The sequence below is a fragment of the Enhydra lutris genome, unplaced genomic scaffold (genome assembly GCF_002288905.1).
Source record: "Enhydra lutris kenyoni isolate GAN:26980312 unplaced genomic scaffold, ASM228890v2 scaffoldscaffold16, whole genome shotgun sequence".
Taxonomy (NCBI): Eukaryota; Metazoa; Chordata; class Mammalia; order Carnivora; family Mustelidae; genus Enhydra; species Enhydra lutris.
In genome coordinates this window covers 22,820,116-22,846,070 of record NW_019154100.1, presented here as the reverse complement: position 1 = coordinate 22,846,070, position 25,955 = coordinate 22,820,116, and positions in this window count along the sequence as shown.

Sequence of the window (25,955 nt, the reverse complement as noted above, 5' to 3'; positions counted from 1 at the left end):
CCTTTACCCAGGGCAGTGGTTTTCCTAACTTTGGCAAGAACCAGCATCACCCCATGGCACATTAGGCACAGACTGCTGGAGCCCACTCCCACAGTTTGTGGGGCCCCGAGGTCTTGGTTGGGGGCTAGGGCGTTTGCATTTCCAACGAGTTCCAGATGGTGGCGCTGTTGCTGCTGGTGTGGGACTCTCAAAACCACTGCCCTCGGGCTTCTCGGGCTTCTCGGGCTTCTCCGGCTTCTCGGGCTTCCCAGGCTTCCCTGGGCATAAACATCAAGAGAAGTTTTGTTCTTTTGAGTAGACCCTGTGGCTCACTCTAAGAGATTTCAACTTGGTAAGTCTGGAGGGGACCCAGAAATGTGTATTCTTGACAAGCAAGCTCAGCGGTCCTGAGGCACACGACGAGTGACCACACTCTGAGAGAGAATGCAGTTCCTGCTCCCCGCCCCCCCCCCAATCCTACTACCTGCCTCCCAGGTCCTTGGCTTTGACTGCTCACTGGAATCACCTGGAAACTTCCAGACGTACTGAACTGGTGGCTGGGATTCATCCTTGAGGCTTCTCATTGCGTTAAGGGGTGGGGGTGGGGGGTGGCCTGAGCTGCTGAGTTTTTTGGGGTTTTTTTCTTTTTACAGTCTCTTAGAAATGACTCTAACATGCAGACAAAGTTGAGAACCACTGCCACAGGCCCAAGCATGGTGCAGAGCTGCTATAGGCTGGTTACTCTGGGTGAGTTTCCAGAGCATTGGCCCACAGAGCCTGGACACCCCAGGGACCCCAGTTCTTCCCCAGCACTAAGTCAGAAGGGTCCTCCTTGGCACTAAGAACTTGTGTGGCCCAAAAGCCTGTACCTTTCCCCAGAGAACCAACATTTTTTCCCCTTCCTTTCTTCATTTCACAAGAGGCAGGGTGGTGCCCCGGTGACCTGGGAGAACTCTGGAGCCAGGTTGCTGGTCTGACCCCAGCTTCAAGTTTTGTGAGGAACGTGACCTCATGTACATTATTTATGGGGTGCCTGGCTTCCCTTTTCTGAAAATCATGTCTCCTGGGGTAGTTGTGAGAATAAGTGAGTTACTGCACAGAGTGGGCTCTGACTTAGTGGGTCTTACAAATGCTCATTGAACAGATAAGTATTAAGCAGCCAATGCCAGGCATGGGGTACAGCAGGGAATGAAACACAACAGACAGTAAAAACCTCTACCCCTTAGAGCTGACAATGGAGGGAGCAGAAGGTGATAATACATAACTCGAAGGGTACTAGGTTCTTACTGTCAGAATCCCCAAGATGTCTTGATGCACGTTTTAACCGACTCCATGTTTGTGTTATTCCCCCTACCCCCCTCGGAAGCCCTAATTCCTAATATTGATGGTGTTTGGAGGGGGGCCTTGGTGATGTAATGAGGTCATCAGTGTAAACCGCTCCCCCACCTGCATAGTGCCTCAGGAGAAGAGACAAATTAGTCCCCCTCTACTCTCTGTCATGTGAGGCAAGAGTTCAGTCTGCAAACCAAGAACTCCACTGTGCTGACACCCTGATCCCTCACTTTCCAGGCTCCAGAAGCCTGAGACGTCAATTTCTAGTGCTTAAGGCACAGTCTTTGGTATTTGTTACAACAGCTAAGACATACCCCAAGGGAGAGAGAATTCAAATTCAAGTCCTGTGTCTCCAGGCGGTACACCGTGGGACCCCGTGGCTGGCAAGGAGAGTGTGATGGAGTGGGCGTGGAAAGGCGGGGAGGGGAGTGTGGTGGGCGATGATTGTCATTCCCCAGATGATTGTCATTCCCCAGCGAGCTGCCCTGCCCTCCCCTCCCACTGTTTTCCTCTTCTTGGATTAAGCTTTTCCAGGAAAGCTCTCTGGACCTCTCCCTTTCTGTCCTGTTATCTGCCTCCCCTAGTGGTTCCCGAGAGATTTCCCAGTCCGGCTAGTGTTTTGGGTCCTCCCGCCTGGGAATGTGGATGGGATAGACCCAGCAGGGCACAGAGACACACAGCAGCCTGGAGAGTGCCAGCGGGAGCGGTGGCCCCACGGCCTGGCGGGCGGGGGCGCCGACTGAGTGAAGCGGCTTTTCCCTCTTGGACGGTAGGGTCGCTTCCTTCCCTTTCTGCGAAGCTGGTTCCCAGACAGAAACGCTCTCGCCTAGTGGGCGCTGGAGGGCGCTGGTCCTTAGATTTCCCCAAAGCCGTGGACTTTCTGGGAGATCTCGTTGCCAGCGGGGCTCTCTTCCGAAACTTTCCCCGGGGCCCACTTGGGCAGCAGCCACCGGTGGCCATCAGCTGGGTGAGGGAGGGCCCTGCTCCCCTTGCCCCGTGTGGTCGCCCTGCCCCAGGCGGCCGCGGGGATGCTCGGCCCGGAGCCCGGTCCCAAGTCGCACTTACCGCCTTATCTCAGCAGGTGTCGCTGTGGTCGGGAAAGTGAGCGCCTGCAAGATGCGCGAAGGATGTGCTTTCCGACTTGGCAGGGGGATGCGGGTAGGAAAGGGGAGTAGTGGGGGAGGGGACACTAGGCAGACTGAAATGTTGCCCCAAATGAAGACGTGTTCCCATTAGCCCTTGCACCTCCTGCGGCCGCCTCGGTGGAGGCAGAGGGTCCTTTTTCACAAAGCGGGGATGAGGCTTGGTTGGATCAGCCTCTTCCAGTTGGGTGAGGTCTTGGGCCCCTTCTCTCTAGACTTCCCTACAGCCTTCAGGAGGTGGTTCTCAAAAGACACCACCACTCTGTGAGGAGCTTTAAATGCAGATCCCTGACCTCACCTGGGAATTCTGTTTGGAAGTCTTGGGAATCTGTATTTTTAAAAAAATTCCATTATGGTTAACATACAGTGTTCTATTAGTTTCAGGTGTGCTGTATAGTGATTCAGCAATTCTGTGCATCACCTAGTGCTCATCGTGATAAATGTACTTTTTAATCCCCATCACCTATTTCAGCCACCCCCCTCCTTCCCTTTGGTAACCATCAGTTTGTTCTCTGTGATTAGGAGTCTGTTTCGTGATTTGTCTTTTTTCCTTTGTTCATTTGTTTTGTTTCTTAAATCCCAGATATGAGTGAAATCTTCTGGTATTTGTCTTTCTCTGACTGCCTTATTTCACTTAGCATCATAATACTCTCTAGCTCCATCCACGTCATTGCAAATGGCAAGATTTTATTCTTTTTTATGGCCGAGTCATATTCCATTATAGGTATACCACATCTTCGTTATCCATCTATTGATGGACACTTGGGCAGGTTCCATAATTTGGCCATGATAAATAACGCTGCAATAAGCATACAGGTGCATATGTCTTTTTGAATTCGTGTTTTTATGGGGTTTGGGGGGTAAATATGCAGTAGTGGAATTAATGGATCGTATGGTAGTTCTACTTATAATTTTTTTAGGAGAATCTGTAGTGTTTGGCACAGAGTCTGCACCAGTTTGCATTCCCACCAATGGTGCATGAGGGTTCCTTTTTATCCATATCCTTGAAACACTTGTTGTTTCTTGTGTTTTTCATTTTAGCCATTCTGACAGGTGTGAGGTGGTATCTAGTTGTGCTTTTGGTTTGCGTTTCCCTAATGGGGAATCAGCACTTTTAACAAGTGCCTCTGATGTCACAATTGGTACATTCCTTACTTTGAACGAGACTAAGAGACTCAGTCACATTTAATCAATTTCCTGGAGATTTGCCAGGAATCTGGATACTATTTCAAAGGATGTTTCACTGGTTAATCAGAATATTTCAGAAGTATTTTTACCTCTAGAGGGCGGAAAGTGGCCATTTTCACCACTGATATAGCTACATTTTAGATTTGATTACAATCAAATGCCTGCTACTCTGCTCAATCCTTACTTACATAATTGTCTCATTTGTTCTCACAACTGGATGTTATCAGCCTCTCCATGTCTGCACCGTGTAACCGAGACTCTCCAGGTTAAGAAATTTGCCCAGAGTCTCTGCTCATCTGTGTTGACTCCACCCCAGGTCTGTGTGGCCCCCAGAGCTTTGCACCCCTCTGTGCAGTTGGTATAAATGGAAGGGGAGCATGGGCTCCTGATCCCTGTAGGATGACACGAGAGTTCTGCAGACTCAGGTTGGACACAAAATGTACTGAGGATTTCACTTGGAGACCACTGCAAACCTTGGCAGATTTGGCCAACCATTGGCCATGGCATGGAAATCACTTGACGTTTATTCCAGCAGCCTCCAAACACCGAGCTCCCTAGCTTTGTGCGCCCACTACAGTCCATTCTCACTGCAGCAGCGCAGTGCGCCTTCTAAAATGTCAGTCAGATCATGTCACTCCAACCTTCCAATGGATTAGAATAAAATCTAAAGCCCCGATTGTGGTCCTCAAAACTCTGGTGACTACAACCCAGGGTGTCTCTCCCTCCTCACCTTCTGCTATTCCTCACTGCTCACTGAGCTCTTTTCTTCCCTCATTCCCATCTTAGGTTCTCACCTACTACAATATAAAGGCCATGAGGACAATAACTTTGCCCTATGCACTGCTAATTCTTCTGGGCTGGCATTTGAGAAATATTTGAGAGTGAATATTTATGAATGAATTTGTGAACTGTGTTTTTTGATTCTTGGGTATCCTTTCATTAGGAAAAACAGAGTGGGGAATAGTTGTGAGGGGGAAAGCTCAGCAACGTTCTGTTTCACTTCTGCGCGTTAGTGTTTGAGGTTCTCCCGTATTCTCTAGAGTCAAAACACACAAAGTACACAGTTTCTGAAAGGAAAGAACATACCCACTGGGCAAAGGAATGCCAGTCCCCATCCCCCACTCCCTGTGTTCACGTCATGGGCCACCTGCGAGGGTCCCTCTTGCAGCAGACCATGTTCTCTAGCCAGTTGTGGAAGAATTTACACTGGTTTCTTCATGTGGAGACCAGGCAGATGACATCAGAACCCACTGTAGAGGGGCAGGTATGGCCAAAAGGGACCCCAAGGCAGAAGTTGATGTGCCTGCCCAGCCAGCCAGAAACAACAACAAAAAGAATTCTTTCTCTTGCCAGCTGGGTTAATGGATTTGGCAAAGAAAGAATGAGGTTCTTGGGTGAGATGAAAGAAGAAGGGAGGTTGTTGTCTTCATCCTTGTTTGGTTTCTTGGTTTGTTTTGTTTGGAAGGGCGTTGCTTGCCAAAAATCAGGTGGCGGTTATCTCCACAGCTTGGGTCATGTTGAGGAGCCATTTCAAGGCTGTAATTGCCTGGGGTCTGAGCTGGAGGGTTTCACGCATGCTCAGCCCTGCCTCACCGCTGCCTTGGTCCAGCAAGTTGCCCTCCCTGTCCTTGTCCCCAGGTGCCCCTCGTTGTCTGTGAACCTGAACTGCTCTCCAGTGGTCACATCTGTACAGAGAGCCCCTGTACAAAAATAATTATTTTTATCAGTACAAATATGTAGAAGCAATTGAATTTTGGTCTTATTACAGAATAAGGTTTCTGTTGGTCCTAAAGCTTTTTTTTTTTTTTCCAATTTCTAAAAAAAATAACCCAAGGTAAACTTTTTTTTATAATAGATGCAGACTCCTAGTGCAGCTAATGAAGCTGAAGGCTCAGAGATGCGCATTTGCACAGCTTCTTTCAAATCCTGGGCTGAGCTGGGAATGTATTCACAAGTCACGTGCTTTTGTAAAATTTGAAAGATGAGCTATTTTAACTGTAATCAGTTAGAACCACTCTCTTTTTCTACTTTCACTCCAGTGACTTTTTCCATTTGGTGGCATTGGAGGTAGTAACAGCCGTTTTGGTGATCCAGCCAAAGGAAAGCCGGATGGCAGATACATTTGGTTTGGATTTCATAGGACCTATTTATTTGGTTCCCAGTTATTTCTTTCTTTCTTTTTTTTTTTAGATTTTATTTATTTATTTATTTGACAGAGAGAGAGAGAGAGTGCGCGCGCGAGCACAAGCAGGGAGAGCAGCAGAGAGAGAGGGAGAAGCAGGCTCTCCGCCAAGCAGGGAGCCCAATGCAGGACCCTGAGATTATGACCTGAGCTGAAAACAGATACTTAACTGACTGAGTCACCCAGCTGTCCCATGGTTCCCAGTTTTTTTGTGGAGAAATAAGTTGCACAGAGTTTTGCAGATTGCCCCAGTTGGGGAAGGACCTTGAATACCTATGGTCTACTGTGCTTCCTCACCTGGCATTGTAAAACAAAGGTGCCTAAGACCAAAGTGTGTATATAATGAAGGAGGAATAGGTTTGCAATGTACAAAGCCAGAAGCTAGTCTGTGGAAAACTCATGTACTCATCAGATCTTCAATCTTGTAAGTAAAAGATTTAGTTTTCATTAGTGCTGGGTCAAAGCAGAAGTTGTATCTGTCTAGATAAAAAATTAAAAAATAGAAAGACATACCATATGATCTCACTTATATGTGGACTCTACAAAACAAAACAAAACAAAAAGCAGAATCAGACTTGTGAATGCAGAGAACAAACTGATGGTTGCAAGAGGGAAGGCGGTTTTGGGGTGGGCAAAATGGACGAAGGGGAAGGGGAGATGCAGGCTTCTAGTGACTGGAGAAGTCACAGGACTAGAAGGCATGGCTCAGGGAATAGAGTCAAGGTGATTGTAACAGCCTTGCATGGTGAGAGACCGTAGCTGCACTTGTGGTGAGCAGAGTGTACCACATAGAGAAGCTGAATCACTATGTTATACACCTGAAACTAATATAACATTGTGTGTCATGTATACTCAAATAAGAAAAGTGGGGGGAAAAATGAAGAAAAAAGAAAACCTTCATAACAGGCCACCACCACAAGGACATCTGTTACGAGCCAATTCATAAGTGGCTTCAAGGTATAGCATTTAGAGTTGTTACTATTTAAAATTTTAAGTAAAAAAAAAAAATAATAATAGCTTCCTTAATTAAAAAAAAAGTATTTATTTATTTGAGGGGGGAGGGGCAGGCAGAGGGAGAGGGAAAAGCAGGCTCCCCACTGAACAGGGAGACCAATGCAGGGCTCCATTCCAGAACCCGGAGATCCTGACTTGAGCCAAACGCAGATGCTCAACCCACTGATCCACCCATGTACCCTGAGTTTTCCTAAATTTGACAAAAATTTCTAAAAATTTGCATGATATTTAGGAATGAGATATTACTATTTGATATTATAAAAATTATTATCATGTAAAAAGTACACAGCTAAAAGTAAAGGAAAAAATAATGGGCTGGTCAGCCAACATATATAATTATTATTTTAACAATTATATATAAATTATATACATATAATGCTGCATCTCTGCATTTTGTGATGTTTGTGATATTTGTCAGCTTTTTATTTTTTATTGAGCTATAATTGACATATAACATATTAGTTCCAGGTGTGCAGCATAATGATTTGATGTCTGTATATATTGCAAAATGATAACTACATAAGTCTAGTTAATATCCATAAGCACACACAGGCACAATTTTTTTTCTTGTAATGAGAACCTTTTTTTCTTTTTTTTTTTTTGAGAGAACGAGTGTGCCCATGAACAGCAGGGAGGGGCAGAGGAAGAGGGAGAGAGAGAGAATCCCACACAGGCTCCACACCCAGCACAGAGACTGACTTGGGGCTCAGTCTCACAACCCTGAGATCACGACCCCAACCAAAATCAAGAGTCAACACTCAACCGACCCAGCCACCCAGGTGCCCCTGTAATGAGAACTTTTAAGCTCTACTGTCTTAGCAACTTTCAAATATACAATGTAGTAGTATTAACTATAATCACCACACTCTACATTAGGTTCCCATGACTTACTTATTTTATAACTAGGAGTCTGTAACTTTTAATCCCCTTCACCTATTTCACCTACACCCCATGCTCTGCCTCTGGCAACTATCAGTCTGTTCTCTATCTCTGAGTTCAGGCATTTTGTTTGTTTGTTTGTTTAATTTTTTTTTAGATTCCACATATAAATGAAATTATGTGGTATCTTTCTTTGTCTGACTTATTTCACTGAGCCTAATGCCCTCAAGGTCCAACCATCTTCTCAAATGACAAGGTTTCCTTTTTTATAGCTGAATAATATTCCATTATATATATACATATATATATATATGTATATATATAGCCTACATTTTCTTTTATCCATTCATCCTTTCAGGTTGTTTCCATGTCTTGGCTATTGTAAATAATGCTGCAGTGAACATGGGGGTGCAGATACCTTTTCAAGTTTAGTGTTTTCATTTCCTTCAGATAAATACCCAGAAATGGAATTGCTGGGTCATGTGGTCCTTCTGTTTTTAATTTGGTGACGGATCGTCAAGCCGTCATTGTATAGTGGCTCCCCCAATTGACATCTCATGAGAGTGCGTGTGCGGTCCCTTCTCTGTATCCCCTGTCGCCATCCCTTGTGATTTCTTATTCTTTGGACAATAGTTATTCCAATGAGTGTGAGATGATATCTGGTTGTGGTTTGGATTTGCATTTCCCTGATGATGAGTGATGCTGAGCACCTTCTCCTGTGCCTGTTGGCCATCTGTACGTCTTCTTTGGAAAATGTCTATTCAAATCCTCCCCCCTTTTGAGAATGGACTGTTTGGTTCTTTGCTATTGAGTTGTCTGAGTTTTTAATATATCTTGGATGTTAACCTTTATCAGGTATATGATTTGTAAATATTTTCTCTCATTCAGGAGACTGCCGTTTCACATTGTTGATGGTTTCCTTTGCCGTGCACAAGCTGTTTAGTTTACTGTAGTATCACTTGTTTATTTTTGCTTTACTTTTTCTTTTTTTAAATAATTTATTTATTTATTTATTTGAGAGAGAGTGCACAAGACTAGGGAGGAGGGGTAGGGGGAGAGGGAGAAGCAGACTACCCGCTGAGCAGGGAGCCGGATGTGGGACTTCATCCCAGGACCCTGGGATCATGACCTGAGCTGAAGGCAGGTGCTTAACCCACTGAGCCACCCAAGTGCCCTGTTTTTGCTTTTCTGACTTTATGTTTAATATCGGTCAGCTTTTTTAAAATTCGTAATTGGTTGGGATTTCGTTTCTCACTCTTACATGAATACTTTTGTACCTCCCCTACCTACCTATTAAGATTCTGCTCCCTGGGATGGACAGAAACAGGTAAGCAAGACTTTCTAGGGGAACCTTCCTTAACAAGCCCGTGGGGCTGTGCCTCATGCTACACTACCAGCTCATCAGGAAGGGTAGGAAGAAACCGATCGGAAGAGGGAGAAACCAGAGAGGGAAGGAAGAAGTACAGAAATTCGAGCTGAACAGGTGTAAGTGGGCAAGGAGAGAAATGAAGACTCGTAATAGCTGCTAACCAGAAAGAGACACATAAAGCAAAATATTAGGAAAATGTGGAGTAAAACAGACTAAACATTTTAGAGGGTTTTTCTAACTCTCTGCCAGGCCTTTCCCAGATGGCAACAGAACCATTTGTTTAAATTAAGTCTTGCTTAAATTATAAGGAGCTGAGCTAATTGTCAATGTCAAGAATTCTTGGAAGCCAGCCACAGGAGGTGGGAGAGCGCGCAGTGCTGCAGGGTGGGGAAGTGATTCTTCATTTGCCAGCTGAGGATCGCTGGGGTCCTTCGGTACTCACTCACGTTTAAGACAATCGTCACCCCCCGGAATCCAGCCACTTTATCATAACTCTAGTGTGGAGGCTCAGGGCCATGAAATATTAAGCATCTTGAATGGAAAACTTCTTTCTAAAAATTCTCGGAAATGAAAGAAATGGGGGAAAAGCAAAAGCTGGGGTGGGTAGCCGAGCGGGGGGGTGTCTCCCCTCTCCTTTCTTTCTCTTTCTTTCCCTTTTGTTATAGTTCCTATAAAGTTCTTTAAAACACAGATCATTTTAAAACCAAATATGCAACCGACAGGATTAAAAATTAAAGTTGACATGGGGCGCCTGGCTGGCTCGGTTGTTAAGCGTCTACCTTCGGCTCAGGTTATGATCCCAGGGTCCTGGGATCGAGCCCCACGTCAGGCTCCCTGCTCAGTGGGAAGCCTGCTTCTCCCTCTCCCACTTCCCCTGCTTGTGCTCCCTCTCTGGCTGTGTCTCTCTCTGTCAAATAAATAAATAAAATCTTTTAAAAAAGAAAAAAAAAAAGATAAAGTAGACCTGTTAATGGGTCCTCAGGAATCACACATAGAAGTCAGAATTTCCCTACTTTACAAAAGAGTCCTGTGTTTTCACTTTGATGGCCCCGGGGTGGAGATGCATTATCAAAGGAGAGTGAAGAAAATAGGCTGGGACAGGGCAGAGATCACAGGGTCTTGTCTGAAGATCCATGAAAGAGAAGCACTCTCCGGATAAGCATAAATTGTCCCATTGCACATCTCAAAACTCTTAGCTCTCTTGGCCCCTGACAACAGCTCACGGGGCTGCTCCCCGTCCTCCTCCAGCATCTCTGGCTAATCTCCGTTCACAGCCTGACGGCTTCCTTCACTCCCACCTGCCCCAGCTGTGTCTTTCAAAAACACTTAGAGACAGCAGCCAAGCTAGTTGTCTTTTTAACTTTCGATTTTTATTGAGGTGAATTAGGAGTTGGGAACAATCCCAACTTAACTTTCCTAATACCGTCACTAAGCGGCCACGGGTAATTGCTTGAAAGCTGCCCGCCAGATGACAGTGTGATCAGAACAGCCCGCGGTGGCCGGCAAACCTCAACAGGGTCAGCCATTCGCAGCCACTCCACAGCCCATCATCTGTACGCTTTACTGACCCTTCGATGGAAAAACCAAGCCTCCTGGATCTGTGAAATTTGGATCAGAACTACCTGAACAGCTTCTCCGTCGGCTTCTCTGGGCTAAAGGGACGAGGATCTTAATTGTTGAAAGCTAATGATGATGATGTCTAACAGAAAATTACTTGCCCGTGTACACATCAAGCTGGATCAGTTACTAGAGACTGTTCACCTAGTGCCAGTGACTTTTAGAATAGCTCCGTGCCGTCGGGGTGAGCATTCTGGCTCTTTAAATTCCTGCAGGGTAGAGAAGGGCTGTGTGCCATATTGTAAGGAAGTTGAGCCCCGTTCCGGGCCTGCCTCTGTTGCCTCCCAGCAAGCAGTGTGAAGGTAGTCAGTCACTCCATTTCTGGGGTCCCTAACATAGCTGTCCTTCACAGGGCACTCTGCCATGTTGACTTGACAGGGTGGTTATGGAGGTCAAAGTGATGAAGGCTATAAATGGACTTTGGACATTTCTGTTCAAATGTAAGTAGAGTTTATGACTCGAATGGAAGAGTCTCTCTCCCTCGCGCCTGGCATTGTGGTCCTGCTCTCCAGACCCTGTGGAGCTGCCATCCGGGCTCTCCCCATGGGCAAGGCAGCCCTTGAGGAGCTCTACTGTCGAAGTCTTAGGTGTCCTGACTGACGAGATTCTTTCACTTTAAGGAAAAGTCCACACTGTTTTGAGACTGGAAGAACTTGAGGGATCTTTTAGTGGTCACACGTCTGGCCCGAACCTCCACCAGCCTCATGCAAGAGGGCGCTGCTTGAGAAGTGTGAGGTGACAGTGCGTGAGTGATGGAAGGAATGAGGACAGATGAATGCACAGAGAACCTTAGCCAGCCTGGGAAGTGTCAGTGCCAGTGTCAACTCACGGAGCTAAGAAGTCGTGACATTTCCTACCGCGGACAGGTTTTCCTGGTTTACTTACTTTGTTCCTATTAGGTTGCTAGTAAGCCCTGTCGAAGTTTTCTGTTAAGTTCTATTTTAACTTGATTAGGCAGTTTTCCAAGCAGCAGGACATCTTTTCTTTCTTTCTTTCTTTTTTTTTTTCCCCCTCCCTCATAGCTGTATTTTCAGTACTGGAAAAAATAGTTTTCCATGGGACAAAATATGAAAGTAATTTCCCCAAATAGGAAAACAGACCTCAAAGCTTTCAGATGGGAAAAATTGAGAAATAGAAAGAAAAAGGCCTTGTTTGGTTTTAATATTGATTTGCTTTTTGAAACTATAAAAGTAGTAAGTGCTTATTGTAGAAAATTGGTACACAAAATACAAAAAAGTAAAAAGGAAACAGAAAAATACTGTGAATGCCCAGGCACCTTCCTTCTAGTATTTGTTTCCCAATGCATTTTTCCACCACTCCCATCATGTGTTTGTTCATTTAATAAATAATTTCCGTAGCCCCTGTGTACCAGGCACAATGCTAGGTAGGCATTTTTTTCTGGAAGACACTAGTCAACAGGATAGTTTTACTCAATTTTGTATCTGCTTTCTTTATACAAGGTTTCTCTAGGAGATGTTTTCTTTGGCCATTTGTGAGTATATCAGGGCTGTGTCTGCAAAAATGGGTGGAACTGTCTTCCTAAATGGATTGTTAACTAGCAATCATGTCATTCTCCGAGTCACATGAAAGTCTCTGTCCATTTGTTACTTATAATAGAACATAAACATTCTAATGGAGCTGGTCAATGATGAATGAGACCCATGAATTCTCACAGTTAGCATTCCTGAGCCTCTCAAAATTTTAAAAGGACTAAGTATCTCATGATTTTATCCTAATCCTAGGGATATGCTTTGGGGCTTGTCCTTTAAAGCTATGGGGCCTCTGAAAAATGTTAGTGGGCCCACCCAGTTCATCTTTTTTTTTTTTTTTTTTTTTAATGATTGAGAGACAAAGGGAGATAAAGAATGAATATTGCTGTTTTTATCCTTGCTCATATGGGGTAGAATTGTTTTCTGTAGCGTTCCCTCAGCCCCCCAAATCTCAAAGTAGAGAATGAAAGAGAAGAATTTTTCCTCTAAATTATTCAAATTTAAGGGACGCCTGGGTGGCTCAGTTGGTTGGGCGGCTGCCTTCAGCTCGGGTCATGATCCCAGCATCGTGGGATCGAGTCCCACATCGGGCTCCTTGCTTGGCAGGGAGCCTGCTTCTCCCTCTTCCTCTGCCTGTCGCTCTGTGTGCCTGCCGCTCTGTCTGCCTATGCTCACTCTCCTCTCTCCTCTCTCTCTGACATATGAATAAATAAAATCTTTAAAAAAAATAATAAATAAATAAATAAATAAATTATTCAAATTTAAGAATATAGGTACAGATCAGACTGAGGCATCAATAAAAATGTCTCTTGCTAGAATGTAGCAAACATCCTCACCCCCACTCAGAGTCCATTAGCTTCCACGGAAGTGACCTCCCCATTCACAGAGGGGATCTCCCTATCTCCCTTGTTTCCCTTTGTACCCAGGGCTCCCCTCCAGTCCTTTGATGGAATGGCCTAAACATTTGTATAGAGTCAAGCTCTGAGGATGGTGTTCACAGTGGGGGAGTGTGAGGCACACAGTGACTTTGTCATCCATCTTGGGGACCTTCGGAAAGTTTTTCACTTTTTCAATAATATTTTCTAAGTCTGTCTGTCTCTCAGCACAAAGGCAAGTTTTCAGATCAGTTTTTCAAAAATGAGTTGCATCATTTTTTGTTCCACATTATTTCTTTGGTTGGCTGAGTGGGTTTTATTTATTTATTTTACCCACCATCATCAAAAGTGAGTCATAGTATTTTTCATACCACAGAAGTCGACAAACACATTGAAGTATTAAAATAACCATTTCTATATCTAGATGATTGCTTGCTAAATTTTTTGAGAGGTTTATTGGCTTTGGTCCCTCATTTTAGTTCAGAATGGTGATTTGAAAAATGCTTAAAAGGCAAAGGTCTTTCTCCCTAAGAAGCAGCCGTGGAAAATGTACACGTCTACATACACATGAATGTGTCAGAGAAAAACCAGAGCTGGACAACAGGTAAAGAAGTACAGGGTTTATTCAGGACTATTGCAATAGGGGAAAAGAGACCTCAGTGTAGAACTAAGCTCACTTCCAAATGCAGCATGGGCAGTGGGAATTACAGCCAAGAGCGGGGTCAGGAGGGGTGGGTAGAAAATTACCAAGAGAAATTATCAGTAATAAGGAGATTTTTGGCTTCAACCAGTCTAGCAGGATTCTGGTTGAAGACAGGCTTGGAGTGATCAGGCCTCACTGGGGGACGGTGAATAATGAGGAACCTGCTCAGGAGGTTGAAGACTTTCACTAAACCCACTTAGTTCTTGGTAGAACTGGGTTTTACAAGGAATTGTTTAAATGGACCTAGGAGAAGGTTCAGGAGCTTGACTACAGTTTGGTCAAGCAAAGAATCTTTGTCAGTATATTTATACATATAGATGTATATGTGAAGACACACATACTAAATCGATGTGTGTATTTTTTTCTGAATTCTTAAATTTTCAAGTTTTTTTTTTAACAATTTTATTTATTTATTTGAGAGAGAGCACAAGTAGGCAGACCAGCAGGCAGAAAGAGAGGAAGAAGCAGACTCCCCGCTGAGCAGGAAGCCCGAGGCAGGGCTTGATCCCAGGACCCCGGGATCATGACCTGAGCTGAAGGCAGCTGCTTAACCAACTGACCCACCCAGGCGCCCCTAAATTTCAAGTTTTTAAGGAAAAATTTCCTGAGACAGCGGTTCCCTTGTGGTAGTCCATTTGCATCAGAGTAAACTGGGGAATTTTTAAAAAATATATATTTAAGAGTTTTAATCTGATAATTCAGATAATCTGACTTAGTGGGATGTAGGAATCTACATTTTAAACATATTCGCCAATCATTTTCATGCTCAGTTACATTTGAGAACCACTGTCTACAGCAATGTACTTTGCTAAGTCTTGAAAAGAGCAAAGCCAATACCTTATGTTTTATTTTCTGAAATAGTAGTGACAGGGGCTCTCACATAGTTACTTTTATGTTTCTGATTCTGTACTGGGTATTTCCCCTATATTATTGAGAGCCTGTTACAGTGTTGAATTTGCGGTCATCTAACCCACATCAAGAAGGTTTCTTTAGGAGAATGAATGGTTTTTAAAGTAAGATAGCCTATGAACCGTCTTTATTAAAGCATGCTTCCCTTTACCTCAGTTTACTTTCTTTTTGTGAGGCGCCCAAAGTAGAGTTATAGTAAACTAAACTGTCGGATACGTAGCCTGGAAATGACATTGAAATTGACAGCAAGTTCATGGTGTAGACGCAAAAGGGTAGCATGGAGTGTAAGGAGTTAATGGTCTGTGTTTTCAGGTAGATCATAATGGATTGTCTTCAGGGTACTGCTAGTTTACGTAGTAAATGCCTCCATGTATATATTTTTTTCTTGTTCATTTTTTTTTTTAATGTAAGATTCAATTGTGCTGGTTTGTGTTGTTAAAACTCTTGGTATTTTTACATCTAAGGGGAGTCATTTGCAAATTGAATCATTTGTAAATATTAAGGTATATTCCAGAGACAATTTCAGGTTATGGTGTTTGTCTTTTTTAAAGTTTGCTCAAGGTCACATTCATTGCCAGTGGAAATAGAATTACAATCCTTAAGTCCATCATTTACCTACCAGCTACACTGATAGAAAGGAGTGTGATTTTTAGATCTAGGATGTGGTTGATACCCACCATCCTTACTGTCCTGTCAAAGCATTTGAGAATGGACAGAAAGAATTCCCGTCCCCCAGTTTGCCCTGTGAATTCCAGGAACCCCAATGTAGAAATTATTTTTAAAAGATTGAGCAAGTTTGGTTTTAAGAATGTTTGATCTCTGCTTCTTTTGGGGTATAAAAGCATGGTTTATTCATCTGTGTGATTTCAAAGGTTCTTTACATCTCCCTGCATTGGTCTGATTTGTTTCAAGTGCATCTGCTGTGAATGTAACTGAAAGAGAGACTGTCAGAATTTGCAGGTCTTGGGCAATTTCTCCCCAGTGAAATAGAGGAGGGGGATCTGTTTAACAATCAAAGTGTCAAACGCTCTCAACCAGTAAAGCTATCGCAAAATTTTAAGTGTGAGGAAAGGGGAACAACTTTCCTTGTGTCTATCTAGACAGCCATCCTCATGGTCATGGAGTTCTTTTCTGACAGTAAATATGAAATGTCTCTTGAACATTGGCTACTCATTCATTCGACATTTATTGAATGCCTATCATGCACCAGCATTTTTGGCACTTTGGATAAATCAGGGAACAAACAGATAAAGATCCCTTATCCCTCCAGACCTTTTTTTCTCTTAAACTTTTGAACATTCTAAGATATTTGGAAATGTCAATGGAATACAGATATTTTGTTGGTATGTGGGTTGCAAACTGGTAACCAGAGGCTCAGTTCAGCTCACAGATTATTTCTTTGGTTGGTTGAGTGGCTTTTATTTTTATTTTATTTTACTTACTATTTTTAAGATTTTCTTTATTCATTTGAGAGAGAGACAGAGACAGAGCACAAGCAGGGGGAGAGGCAGAGGAGAGGGAGAAGCCAGTTCCCAGCTCTGCTGGGAGGTTGATTCCAGAACCCTTAGATCATGACCTGAACCAAAGGCTGATATTTAACCATCTGAGCAACCCAGGTGCCCCAGCTGAGTGGGTTATAAATGTTAGTTTAAATGCTTCAAGAGAGCTACACATTGACCAGAAGACACAAGCCTGTGTGCCATTTCTTACTGTTTTCACCTCATCAGCTTCAGTCCTACACTTGCTGCCTGGCTACTGAAGGCATGCGAGTTTGTGGTCCCAGGAGTTGAGCGTGCCCAGCCCTGGCCTTGGTTCCTCCTGCGCATCTGGAATTTTTAGTCGAGACTCTTTTGTCGCCTCAAAGAATTAGATGCTCTGCACGTGTTCAGAGCTCTTTCTAAAATGCCCGGTCGTTCATGGGTGTCTCCTCCCATACACAGTCACATAAAAAGATTCTGAGGTCAAAAAGGCCAGTGTTTTACATGGCTGGAAGTAACAAAGATGTTTCTAGAGAACTTAACTGTGCTGTTCCTTCCATTATACTGGAAAATCAAGTTGATTTTTTAAATTTTTCTGTTGGCCAAATTATACATGGTGGTTACAGGGGAACAGCTCTTGCATCTATTTTTTAGGAAGACAGTGGAAGTCTTCTCTCCTCTCAAGCATCAGCCTGTTGCATTGTCTAGATTCCTACACAGTCTTGCTCTCCTTTTGAAATGGAACGCTCCTCTCCCCTCCCCTTCTCCACAGATCCTCCCTGTCTGTTCAATCCAATTCACCCCTCCCTTAAGATTCCCATTTTACTCATTAAAACAGTTTGTCCCAGTCTAACTCTAGTCGGTTTCCCGTTCTCTGAACTCAAGGCATATGATGGGTATTTGATACCATCCATTCGTTTATTTGTTCAGCCTTTATGGATTGGCTACCCTGCCCTACCCCAGGCACTCCAAATTTAGCTCTTCATTATCTCCTGTCCTGTAGGGTTTAGCAACAGTTAGGTCATGTTGGTCCCTTCTTAACACAGTGTCTATTTTTCTTTGTGAGGGACCATGCCTGAGGCCACTGTTCTCCACACAGTGCTCTTGTTTGAGTAAGAAAAGGAGCTCAGGGGATGCCTGGGTGGCTCAGTTGGTTAAGTAGCTGCCTTTGGCTCAGGTCATGATCCCAGGGTCCTGGGATCGAGTCTCACACCGGGCTCCTTGCTCAGCGGGGAGCCTGCTTCTCCCTCTCCCTCTTCCCCTGCTCATGTGCACTCACACACTCTCTCTCTCTCTGTCAGATAAATAAATAAATAAAATCTTAAAAAAAAACAGAAAAGGAGCTCAGTCTGGGTGCAATGCATGGAGGCAGAACGCCCATCCCCCACCCACCCACTCACCCATGCTCCCTCCCGGTGGCTGGAACACCCGCACAGCCATACAGGAGCGCCCACGGAGCATCAGTGAATGACCTCGCAAAGAGCAGATTCCTCAGAAAGGTTTGACAAATCATTCATCTTGTTTAAAACAGAGAAGTCCTCAATTACTGATAACAATGAAAAGATTCTTCCTAACTTCGTGTGAACCAGGCTCCCAAAGGTACCAGTCAATTTCAGATCCTATATTGTAAGCGTCAAATCCTCGTTCCACTCAGTTTTTACTAGGGACTCAAACCTGGGTGCTTGTGGGGGTAAGAGGTTCTATTAATAAACACACCAACACAGGGGCGCCTGAGTGGCTCACTCAGCCAAGCGTCTGTTTTCTGCTCAGGTCCTGATCTCAGGGTCCTGGGATGGAGCCCCGAGTTGGGCTCCCTGCTCTGTGGGGAGTTTGCACTCCCTCTCCCTTTGTCTCTTCCCGTTTGTGTGCACGCACTCTCTCTCTCAAATAAATATATAAAATCTTTAAAACATAATAATAATCATTGCACCAGGACAATGGGGACTCAGTGGGCCTGTCCCAGGCTAATGGGGATGTGTATGAGCACTTAGCATCTACAGCAGTAGAATGAGCAGCACATTTTACCTCCACTGTCTAAGACGGTGTGTGAGTCTCTCCATACTGCTGGATCAAAAGTGCCTCAGCTGGGTGGCTTATAAATAAAAGAAATTTATTTCTCACGGTTCTGGAGGCTGGAGAGTCCAAAAATCAAGGTGCCAGCAGATTTGGAGTCTGGTTCATAGAGAGGATCTCTTTGTTCTCACATAGTAGAAGGCATGAGCCATCACCTGGGCCCTCTTTTTTTTTTTAAGATTTTATTTATTTGAGAGAGTGAGCAGGAGAGCAGGAGCAGAGGGGAGGAACAAAGGGAGGAGAAGCAGGTTTCCGCTGAGCAGGACCCTGGGATCATGACCTGAGCCAAAGGCAGAAGCTTAACCAACTGAGCTCCCCTGCCCCCCCCCCTTTTAAAAGATTTTATTTATTTATTTGAGAGAGAACATGAGAGGGGAGGAGGTCAGAGGGAGAAGCAGACTCCGCATGGAGCTGGGAGCCTGATGTGGGCCTCGATCCTGGGACTCCAGGATCACGACCTGAGCCCAAGGCAGTCGCCCAACCAACTGAGCCATCCAGGTGCCCCATGGGCCCTCTTTTTTATAAGGACACTGATCTCAATCACAAGGGCAAAGCCCTCATGATCTAATCACCTCCCAAAGGCCTCATGTCCTAATACCATCACCTTAAGGGTTAGGATTTCAATCCATGAATTTGGGCAGAGTGGGGGAGAAGGCACACATTCAGACTCTAGTCTCCAACAGACATTGGGGAAAGGGGGAACAACCTGCCTCCCAGATTCAGGTCAAGGACTATAGCAGAGAGCTTACATCATTGCATTTTAGTGAGTTGAGTGGGCTTTGGTCTGATGAATCACCATGTTCTCTAATGCCCTGGCTTTGTAACACTGATCCCTCTAGCATTCGTACTAGGACTTCCCCAAATGTGTCCCCACCCCGGGGAGAGACAGAGGTCCAGATCCTCCTCTTTGGGACTATTTTCAGCATTGATTATTCCCATCCATCATCTTTCAGCATCTCAGCACTCACGGTAGGGTGGCATTACAGGTCTCTGGAAAATACCCCCCAGTGAGATCCAGAGTGCCCTCGGTTCAACACAGCAAGACGCTCCGCCCTCTGGAGTCACCGGATAAATCCTAGTTGGATGTCTGACTGTAAAAACGAGACAAAACAAAACAAAAATGAACAAACAAAAAACTGTTCTCATCCCCATGCTGGAAGTTTCTGAGATTTTTGTCTCCAAGGCAAAGAGCACTTCCATCTTACGATGTTATTAAAGAAGGTGGTGGAAGAGGAGGTTAACCTATTTCTCGGGAGCGCCTTTAATCTCAAGATCAGGAATGTTTCACTCGACTCCAGCTTGCTTCTTAGAAAGTTACACTCTCTTCCCTTAGTCTTTCAAACGAAGAGGACAAATACTGAGTCTTTGAGGAGTTTCCAGTCCTATTTGAGGACCCACTGAAATATTCTGATCCCAAACCTTTTTAAATAGAATCAGAAACTCACATGCAATAGACATGCCCCAAACCCCCTATATTTATAGCTCATCTTTGTACAAATAGATGCACACAAACACCTTTTATCTCAATAAAGAAAACACGTTCTATTCATAGGAAAATAGTTGGGTCAGGCTTTCTGGGCTTTTTGTTTGGGCGCCACAGGGTGCCTCCTAGTGCGGCAGGGGCAGGCTTCCTGTGTCACACCAGCCACCTACTGCACGCACCGTGCCAGAGGCAGAGAGGAGAGTGCTAATTAGGGGGTGTCAGGAGACAAGGCAAGAAGGAAGGGGGCAAAAAAAAAAGGCATAAAACTTTCCATGAAGATGGAAAGTAAAGGAGGGTAGGTTTCTCCTTTTTATTTTTGGTGGGAATTCTCTGCTTTTCCACTGTACTTCAAAATAGTACTCTGTCCTTCATTCTATAATTTATAACCAACATCTGCATTCATGGAAATAGCTGGACTGTCTTTTGCATGTTGCTTCCATTCTTAGAATAGAAATGTATTTATCTGCTTTTATCCAAACCTACGTCACGATGACTCTCTCTGCCTTACACTAGCCATAGCTGACAGAGTTTGTACTCAAGAGTCTTCAGGAAGGTTCCCCAGTTTCGTGAAATTGATGTGAAACAATCCAGCCCTCCCTATCTTCCTAGGTGCCGTCCGTAGCTTCGTTTTTCAGGGATACAGCTTTGTATTGAAGTGGTCCAAGCCCCCTCTCCCTGCATGGCTATGTTCGTGGGCACAGTGGGTATTGCCTTCTAAGGACATTATAATAATATTACTTGTAAATTACAATGCCTTTCGGTAACTAAAGGTTTGGATGGTTCCAGTCACTTATTTTGCATTTCTCTGGATCTGATAGTGTCTTTTTTTATTCCCTGCACAAGAGCTGTCATCTTTTCTAGGTAAGCCTTTCACAAGCCACTCTGATTATTAAAGTCACCTGGGAAAGTTACAGAGTACCCAGGATCAAACTTTCTCATTGGACCAGTGAAATGAGAATCTTCAGAGGGGTCCTCCAGGCATTGCTATCTTTAGAAGTCCTCCAGACGTTTGCAGTATTCAGGCAGAGTGAAGAATGGTCGAGGCTGCATTCTCTTCCCCCTTGCACTCCCTCTGCCCACCTACTGCTTAATCAGCCTTTTCAAAAGAATTCTTTTTTTTTTTTAAGATTTTTTTTTTTTAAAGATTTTATTTATTCATTTGACAGAGAGAGATCACAAGTAGGTAGAGAGGCAGGCAGAGAGAGAGGAGGAAGCAGGCCCTCCGCGGAGCAGAGAGCCCGATGCGGGGCTCAATCCCAGGACTCTGGGATCATGACCCGAGCCGAAGGCAGAGGCTTTAACCCACTGAGCCACCCAGGTGCCCCTCAAAAGAATTCTTAATCAGATCACCCAGAGTAGGGATCTCATGAATAGAACTTTTTTGGATAGCCTGGTGTGCTGATAGCCACTCTCCTTACTAGTCCTACTCTGCTCCCGAAGGCTGACCTGAAATCCACAAGGTTCTTAATCTTCTGGTCCCAGTTGAGTTTTGGCTAAGGAGGGGCACCAATCAGAGATAGAAGGAGGGAGGAAGTGCTGAGTCTTTCTTTCCTGGCCCCTCCCTGCAATGGTGCCTTTGTCCTAGCACCAACCTGTTATTTATATATATATATATATATACACACACACACACACACACACACACACACACACACACACACAGAGTCTCTGGCTGTAGATAACCACTCCCTTCCTCTTGCCTGTTGAAGTCTAGGGGGGGTGACAGCCTGAGGGGCACTAATCTTGGGCTCTCATTTACCCTGATGACATTTTTGTAAATAGTCTCTGTATCAAACTTTCCTCAAATTCCCCAACATGGGTATGCCCTCTGTTTTCTAGACACTGATAACCCATTGTTGCCTTTACTTCTCTTAAAGTGATTCAGCCTTAAAGATCAGGTAGGCAACAAAGAGACAAGTGCTGTGAAAAAGCCTTTCCAAATCTGTAACAGATTTTAGCTTGAGATCCTACAAAAGCTCTCCCGGAAAAGCCCCGAATGAGGGGGGAATTTCTCCTGTGGTCCCCACTGTTTCTTCCTTGAATTGGATCCTGAGCAGAAAACCGGTACATTTGTCCATTCCAGACCATGTTGACTTGAGAGGTTGCAGATTCATGGCAGCCTGTTTTGAGCAGAAAATATTTGTCTAAAGCAAAAACCTGGAAGCCAAAAACGTATGATTTAAAAAATGTCATATTTTAAATGGGGAAAGATGGTTGTAAAAGTGAAAGATTCCATTCTGTCCTTAATTATGTGGCTGGGTCTTCCTGGACTCTTCATCTAATCTGCATAGATATAAAAATTACACAGCGATCTGGAAGTGTTAAAAAAAAAAAAGAAAAGAAAAAATGGCAGTAATTAAATGACAAAAAACTATATTCAAATAAAATTAAGGGTTTGACTTAAAGCCATGGGGGGCATCTCCTTTTGTTTCTTCCTATGTAGCATTTAAAGGAGAATGAGACAAAAAGTGCTTTCTGCAAGTGTCTGAGCACTGACGTGTAGCCCAGCCTGAGGAGAGATTTGCTGGCTGAAGGTATTCAATGTGCCCAGCATGTCCACTTGGAAACTTTTGGTCCTATCCCTGGGCTTCCTATAAAAACCCAGGAGGAGAGGCCCAGGAACCAGAAAGAAAGAAGAAACTCTGAGTTCAGTTGGTGGGTTTATTTGTCCTCTAAAGAGGTTAAAAGATCCATTCTTGACCAACATGGAAGTTATTATAATATGAGAAAAGAGAAGTATCTCAGAGATGCAGAAAAGTACCTATATCCATTTCCACCTATACTTAGTATAAATGAACATTGTGCCATTTTGCTTTATTTTTTCAATAAAAGCTTCTGGATATAATGGTCAGTGCGTCCCTCCCACTCTCTCCAGAGGTAACCACAGTATTGTTGGTGGTTTTACCATTTCTTTCCGTTTTTTGTGTTTTGTTTTGTTTTGTTTTTTAAGATTTTAAGATTTTATTTTTAAGTGATCTCTACACCCAGCATGGGACTCAAACTTATAACCCTGAGTTCAAGAGTCTCATGTTCTTCCAACTAAACCAACCAGATTCCCCGTCTGTGTTGTAATACTTGGAATATACAGGTATATATTTAGAAATAGTGCCCACAGTAGTATGCTGTGCGCTTTTAAACTCCAGATGAATTGTGGTGTACTCCATTGTATTTGTAAAAATTATCCATTTTGGATGTCTGGGTGGCTTAGTGGGTTAAACCTCTACCTTTGGCCCAGGTCATGATCTCAGGGTCCTGGGATTGAGCCCCTACATCAGGCTCTCTGCTCAGCAGGGAGCCTGCTTCCGCCTCTCTCTCTTTGCCTGCCTCTCCGCCTACTTGTGATCTCTGTCAAATAAATAAATAATCTTTAAAAAAAAAAAAAAGAATTATCCGTGTTGTTATGGGGACCTCTAGCTCGTGCATTAGAAATGCTGTACACTGTTCCATTATGTGAGTATATACAATGGTTTATCTCTCCATTTCCTATTGATTAATATGTAGAATGTTTCCATGTCTTTCTATCATTACAATGTTTTGCTGAGCACCCTTGTAAACAACTTCTTGTGTGTATCTGTGAGAGATGCTGTAGAACCTATACTTCAGGGAAAAGTGTTGGGCTGTGTGTCAAGTGTGCCATCAACTTCCCGGCCGTGGCTGTGTCTTCTCCAGAGGGACTAGACAGTTAACATTCTTACCAGCAGGACCTGAGAATAGCCACTCCCACCCCTGTCCTTGTCAGTAGCTTATAGGATCAGACTTTCAAAAATTTTTTAAAAATTTAAAAAATGTTGCTCATCTGATGGTGATTTTATTTGCATTTCCCTGATGACTAGTGGGGTTGAGTTTCCTCTCAAATGTTTATTGATATTTCAAGTTTTCTTTTTTTCAATGACCCTTTCCTCTCCTCATGCCCTTTTTGCTTTTGGATTGTTCATCTTTTTTAGCTGATTTTCACGGCTTCTAGATGCTCTGTTCTTGTCCTTTGGCAGTTGTACGTATCAAATAGTTGTCTTGGGGGAAGTTCCAGGTTCTGTATGCTAAGCAACAAGCATCCCATATGTCTGTCTCAAAATGAGGCATTATTCCAAGGTTGATTCTAGGCTTTGTCAAAGGAAGAAGCAAACCTGCTACGATACATATTTCTGAACATGCTGGAAGGAGAGGAAGTCACAGTCCTCTGTGGGTTAGGGCCCGCGTTTTGGGGACAAAACTCATAGGAGCTAGGGCAAAGCGGGGGATTAGGAATGTGTTGATGAATGAGTCAAAGCTCATGCAACCAGGGGAAACCTGGACATGGAGAGTGGGGCGGGGAGCGGAGGGTTTTCTGTGAAAGTGTGTTAAGTGGTGGTGAGTGGTGTGGGCTCTGTGATGGGCAGCATGACTCTGTACTAAGATGGTCTCTAATGGCTTTCAAGACCTAGAGAGGGAGATGTCCTTGTTCCTGACTGTCAGCCCAGTGTCCCAGAATGCCAAGGTAGGCAGGCAGTAAGAAGAAAACCAAAAGGGATTCCAGAAAGAAAACCTCCCAGTTAATTGCCATACCCCATGATCAGAGACACTAAGGACTCCACAGTGATCAGCCAGAGAGGATGGCAGAGAGCCCCCGCCAGTCTCCTCTCCTGCGGCGAGTGTGACAGTTAAGGTGGAGTAAGGACCAGGAGCTCTGAGCTGTCACCAAAGTGGAATCTGACTTCGGACAGTCAAGCTTTGTGCAAAGCTGCCTCCAACCAGAACTAGCAAAGAGACCAGCAGCATGGTTTGTGTTTTACCTTTGCTTTCCCTTCCATTCCACCTGGTAAAGGTCGCATGAGTGGCAAAATGACCCTCACCTAGGGGGAGGCGGGTCAGAGGAAATCCTCGGTGTCCCTGCGGGGCCCCTGAAAGGAGGATTGATGATAGCCTATTAGCGACGGTGGCCCTATCTTCTGCTCTGCCGTGCAGTGACCTGTGTCTTATCCCAGAAGGTATGTCAAGGCTGAAAAGGAGTTAAACTCTAAAATCCCCCTCTCATAGGTTTCTAGCAATTTCAGGCTCAAATAAATAAATCTGTTTGATAAGTCTGTTTTCACCTGGCAGTGAGACACTGTCTCGTGCATTAGCCACATGAGGGAACTGAATCAAGTAGGGTGCTTGGGCACGATTAGCTACATTAGAGAAGGAAGTTAGAAGCACTCCTGCCTTTACTACTTAATTAAGCTAAGTGCAGCTTTTCCTTGCAAAGCCTGACTTCAGTCTTTGCTGGTGTGGGTTCTGTCTTCTTGGTGACATACGTGTTCTCACCTGAGTGCAGACGGCGTGGCAGTGAAAGAGAATGTCTAGCGGATGTAGTGAGGCTCGATAGAAGCACAAATAAAGAGGCTAAGAGATAAACCAGTCTTGCAGTACTGATGAATCCTGAAGGCGTATGTCTTTTTTTTTTTTTTTTTTTTTTTTTTTACTGTTTCATTCAGCAAAATCTACATTCTCTTCACTTCTACTTTTACCACCCATCAGAACTGGTTCTGCATGTCCTCAAAGCAGATTTGGAAAACAAACAAAGGCAGATCAGAAAATTCCCAGATTTCTTTTTGGCAGGATCAAGTGGTTATTATCCCAGAGCCAAACAATGTTGCCAGAGACTATTAAAAAAAAAAAAAATCAACAAATAAGGGAGAATCAAATCAGTCTAGTGCCATAGTCTGCCAGGGAGTGAATAAGCACGTTAGAGCGTGTCTCCTGCCTCTTCCAACGTTTAGGAATAACAGAGAAACAAAATCTTGGGTTTGCGTGAAATTTCAAGCGAAGCAAATGCCTGGCTCACCCTTGACATTCGTCTTTACAATCTTATTAAAAAATCTTTTATAAGAGTAGATTATTGCATTTCCAGAAATGAACTGACAGTCATCACTATAGACATTTCTTTTCCAAGGGTATCATTTGTACAATCTCTGGAATTTCTCCTGCACTGCAACTTTCAGGCAAAATTCACTTTTGCCCAGGGTTATTGTGTTCCAAATTATAGTGGGCTCTTAAGCAATAGCCTGTTGTAAATTCTCTAGGTCCCTTTTACAAGGAACCCAGCATTCTCAAATGTTTCTAATTATGCTTCTAAGAAAAGAAAAAGTGTGTGCTTTAAATTAGATTTTATGGAAAATCCCCAGAATCTTGTTGCAATCCCATCCTGATCAACCTAGTCATTTGTATTCTTTTTTTTTTTTTTTAAGATTTTATTTATTTATTTGACAGGCAGAGATCACAAGTAG